The 5,071-nt window shown below is 40.5% G+C and overlaps 1 protein-coding gene across 2 annotated transcripts in view; it reads left to right on the plus strand.

Moving 5' to 3' along the window:
* The window catches only part of LOC102678270, a 12,529-nt gene that overhangs the window by 3,151 nt on the left and 4,307 nt on the right, over positions 1-5,071 (plus strand). The window contains exon 1 of one of the 2 annotated variants that reach the window (XM_006620827.2): positions 3,238-3,652. The exons of the other annotated variant lie outside the window; for it this stretch is intronic. The gene's annotated coding sequence lies outside the window, so the exon portion shown is untranslated. Of the gene's footprint in view, positions 1-3,237; positions 3,653-5,071 lie in introns of those variants that run through there. 2 annotated transcript variants of the gene reach the window in all.

Genomic DNA, 5,071 nt, shown 5'->3' on the forward strand with positions numbered 1-5,071 from the left:
CCAGGAGCAGGCACAAAATTTGGTACCTCGAAATCATCTAGAAATAAAAGTAGAATCCATATATATAGTACGAGACAAATCGAAAGATATATTGGAATCAACGCCAGGATCCAAGGATCTTTTTTCCAAGGTTGAGTTTTTCCAAGGGGACTCACCTTTATTTTGCGCAAAAAGATCGAAAGATCACCTTAATCCGCACTATCCCTCCACGTGGTGTTCATTTATCTCGGTATATCTCGGGTGTCGATTTCGATGCACTGAACGGCCCCGATCCGCTGGACCTCCGCCGCCCGCGAGGTTCGGTCCTCCACGGTGTTACCGGCAAAGTTTCTTTCACGAAGGATGCCACCACGAGGTGGTGGTATATATATGGCTTTAGAGATCGAGCAGGAACAAGGGGGGGTTCTTGAGAGCCCCTCTTTTCCGGGGCTCCCACACCGGACGAACGGAGAAAGAGAAGATCCCAGGAAGGTAGGGGAGGGATTCGTCGATGCCGCGGATTCTTCTCTTACGCAATCCTTCTCGTGCTCTTACACCCGTGAAAATGGATCGTGAACGATGGATCGTACTTGAACCAGGATTTTTTTCCCACTTTTTCTCCCCGCTTCTCCCCATCTTCGCCGATCTCCGCCGAACGAGGGTGGTTGGAAACGGCCAGATCATCGATCGCGACTCTATCTTCTGCGAGAGATTTTTCGGATCGAACTATCCGCCGTTATCACTCGTCGATACATCGTCGACACGTAGTGGACGTTTATGTAACATCCGTGAAAACGAGGGAGGAATGTTTTCGTTCGCCGAGTCATTTATAATTAAATGCATGGCGGATGGATTAAAAGAATGCGTGAAATTTCTTGGTGAGTACATCCTTGAAGGATCGTCTCATCGATAAGAAATATATATTCTTTTCTTCCTTTCTCGAGAGTCTCTGATATGATCGAAAATTCTCGTTCAAGTCTAGAAGTAGTTTTCCAAGGTTTTCGTGGAAATTAGAAAATTTACGACCAAATAATCGGGATCCAAAAGCGAGTAAAAAAAAAAAATTTCGAAAGTTTTCATTTATCAACTTTGCCGATTTGCAAAAAATGTCGTGGAAGAAAGCAGGAAGTTCCAAAGTAATTCCTTTCTTCCGATACCTCGGGTGTACTTATTACATAGGTACGTCGTAGTTGAACAAAGCGGAAAACAGGAATCTCGCGCACGATCAAGCCATTCATTTCCATACCTGTTTCATCTTCTTCTTCTTCTTCTTCTTCTTCTTCTTCATCTTCTTCTTCTTTTCGATAACCCCTTAATTTTCGAGGCGCGTTCACCGCCAATTAGTATTGCGCATAATTGCTGACCGCGAAGAAGAAGTTTTCGAGATTGACGTGCAAATTCCTCGGAAATAGATGGTTTTGATTTTAGCCGCGGTTAGCATATTTTTTTTTTGTCGAATTAGGTAACAAAGTATTGCGTCGTTTTCGAATATATTCTCCACGTATATGATCAAACGTTTGCTCAGATTCTCAGTTCCCGCGATTAATCATTTAATACCGTAAATAACAAGGTTCTCTTTGTTTCGTTTCGATTTACACGCTTTAAACGCGGAAAAAAAAAGAATAAAGAGATAAAACGCAGGAAGATAGGTGTCGTCTTGAATTAAATTATCGTTAATTATATATTGGGACGATTACAAAATCCGTGTAACACTCGTGGGAAGGTCTGCTCGATTCTTTTACGATTGGGAGAATAGAATCCGTACCACGGAGAGAAATGCCAACGCGTCGTGGTGGAAGGGAAAGAAAACTTTCCTTCTCGTCCCTTGTTGTTGAGCAACGATCAGCGATTAGATATATTTTATGGTCGCGTCAGAAAATCCCTTTATCTAATGAAAAAACCTGGTTCGATTGAAATTTGCAAAAAAAAAAAAAGAAAAAAAAACATTCATCTTAATAAAATGTTATCTTACGAGTGTAAAAACGCGAGTTTTATTACGCACGTTATGCTCGAGAAAGGGAATCGAAGGAGGACCATTTGTTTTAATGGACACTTTCGTCAGACGGTTACTCTACATATATATTTATATATATACTCTATATATATATATATATACTCTATATACATATAAATAGATGTATATAATCTTCACACGCTCGATAACTGTTCGGTCGTTATAGGCTTTCATAATTTCATAATTAGTTGACTTTCGAACATCTTTCCTCACACAAAAGCGACACGAAAGACTTTCTCACGTTTTTACCACTGTCGACCGATTAAATGTATTTAATTACGATATTGTGAGATAATGTATCGGTCGGCATATATATACCCGATCTATAAATTTCATTTTTTTCTTCGAGACTGCGACGAAGTCTAGCCATCCTATCCGACGATAATCTATCGGCTACGGTCGACAATTATCTTAATTAATCTTATCAAATCTATCTAATTGGATGTAGTCTAAATCTTTATCGATTCGATTATATACGTTCGCCGATTGTCTAACTATTATTCACTTTATATCTTTTGTATTTAATCCGCATCTTGATATCCGAGCACACGTGCACACAATCGAAACTTTGCTATCCTTTTTTATTTTTTTATTTTTTTTTTTTTTTTTTTTTTTTTAAACAAAAAAGGGGAAACGGAATCGGGCCTGGGTTTCCCCCTCCCCCCCCTCCCCCATCTTTCTTTTTTTTTTTTTTTTTTTTTTTTTTTTTTTTTTTTTTACGTAACACTCGGTTGGTAACGTATGGATTATATTGCGTTCAAACGTTACGTAAACAATGTAACGTCAATTATAACGAATCCTAGGAAACGATCTTCCAATTTTTTTTTCCTTGTATACCGATGCAAGCTTCAACTCACTTTTACACACTTTTGCTCCATCGAGAGAGAAGTTTTGTTTACAAATGATTTTTATCATTCGTATCATCGGTATCATAAACGATATTCATCGGCACGCTTGCTTTATTTATTCTAACGATTCATTCCGATTGTGCATCGGTATACACGAAGGTTGTCCCACATTCGACACTTGTTCACGAGCAAATTAATAAGCATTCTAAAGGCTTATTGCGCAACGGTCGATACATCCAACAAAAAGAAACAAAAGCGTGCATAGTCATTATGGGGGCAAAGAAAAAAAAAAAAAAAAGAAGAGAAAGAAAAAAGAAAATAATGAATTCGAATAAATAATTTATTTGTGGAGTTAACGCGAGCATAACGAAATGGCGTTATCTTGGCTGCTTGGTTGATTCAGATTTATCACAAGTTTGGTGATAATAGACGCGCAGGCATGCGTCGTGGCATCGAGCTCGTAGCGGCGACTCGCCTCGCTGTGTTTTATCAGTCGACGCGAGTCGAAGCGAGTCGCGGTGTCCCAGATTTTCAGTCGCACGTACGTGCTACACGCGACAGTGCATAGCACGCAGCCGGTTGTTGATCGTTCGCGGATCCTAGATCGGTCCATCTTCAGAACGGTTTCGCGGTTCAACGAGCGTGCATCTATGCCTACGTTTCTCGGTCTACCGGATCGTTTACCGATTGAACTCGTATCTTCGAGATTTTTCCACGAGATCATCGCGTTTCCAATTTCAGGGTTTCACGAGGGAAAATTTGTACGTGTCTCACAGTGATGTCGATGACACATGGTCTGAAAACTGTGCAGGTAAATAGCTTTAATAATTTTTTTAAGATAATTACTTAATCCTCGTGTTGCATTATATATATATATATATATCGCGTAGAAACGAAATGGTATATTATCAGATATCATAAAAATTTCGTTATCTTCTTTTTTGATATTTATCAGTGATAAAAAAAAAAGAAAACGACGATATTTTTCTTCAATATAAAGGAATTTTTTTTCAACAGAAATTGTTTGTTTGTTCGGGCAAATATTTATATCCCTTTTTTTTTTATTTTCTTTTTCTTTCTCCAACTACCGATCGCGTTACCTTCGATCGTTCTTCTTCCGCGTTTTTACGTGATGGAAAAGAAGAATGAATATCGCGGAATATCGTGAGAAAATGTGTGGCAGGGAACGACAATGAATTACCACCGGTTTCATTTCGCTCGTTGGAAATCTGCTCGCTGATTAACACGCTGTATTAAATTAATTAATTTAGGAAGATGCGTGACCCGTCGCGCGTACGATCAAAGTTAGAAAAAAAAAAAAAAAACATTTTCATTTAACGTGGACGAGCACTCTACACCACGGTACGGTTTAAATTCAAGCGGCGCGAGACACGCGCCGTTGCAGTCCGTTCGTGACACGAGTATAATAGCTTCCGGCCAGACAGTCATCCACCGACACTTCCGGTATCGTTGTTACCCCGTCGCGAGTTCGAAAGGGGACGCCGTCTCTTTTTTTCTTTTTTTTTTTTTTTTCCCCTCCTTCTTCCTTCCTTCCGTTCCACCATTTCGACGCGCAATCTCGTTTTGAGAGAAGTCGATTTGTCGCAAGGATTGACAAAGTTCGATAATCCCGCGGCTTAACGGAAATCTTGGAAAACCGTAATAACGATCGGTGACTGTCTGCAGCTTCGTTTCGTATCCTCGAACGATACCGTTATTGCTAATACCCGAGCTCTTCCCTCTTCTTTTTCTTTTTCTTCTTCTTCTTCTTCTTCTTCTTCTTCTCTTTCTTCTTTTTCTCGCATAGATTCGTTCGCATAAAATTCCCTTCCCGCATTTTCCGAATACCATGTTTACTTTACTCGAGGCTCGGTTGCTTCCGAATCGGCACACCCGGTACGTGGCCACGCGTGTTTACAGTTCTAGTATCGTACGCGGGTGTAATTGGAGGACAGGTGTATGAGGCGCAAGGGATATATACAGGGTGGTCCGAAATGTAAAAATACACTAAGAACTTAGCTTCGATCTTTCTCGATCTTCTTCCTCTATTTTATCTATTTGTTCGCGAAAAGTCGAACTATATCGGATTTCGCTCACGCGGAGACAGAGGGATGGAGTAAAATTTCACGTGCGCCTCTCCTCGGTCGGCTCGTTTCGACCTTCGTTCTTGAATTTCTCCGCTCCTCCCTCTTTCCCTCCCTCCCTCCCTCCTTCCCTCCCCCAGGAAACA

Source organism: Apis dorsata, unplaced genomic scaffold (genome assembly GCF_000469605.1).
Source record: "Apis dorsata unplaced genomic scaffold, Apis dorsata 1.3 scaffold_538, whole genome shotgun sequence".
NCBI lineage: Eukaryota > Metazoa > Arthropoda > Insecta > Hymenoptera > Apidae > Apis > Apis dorsata.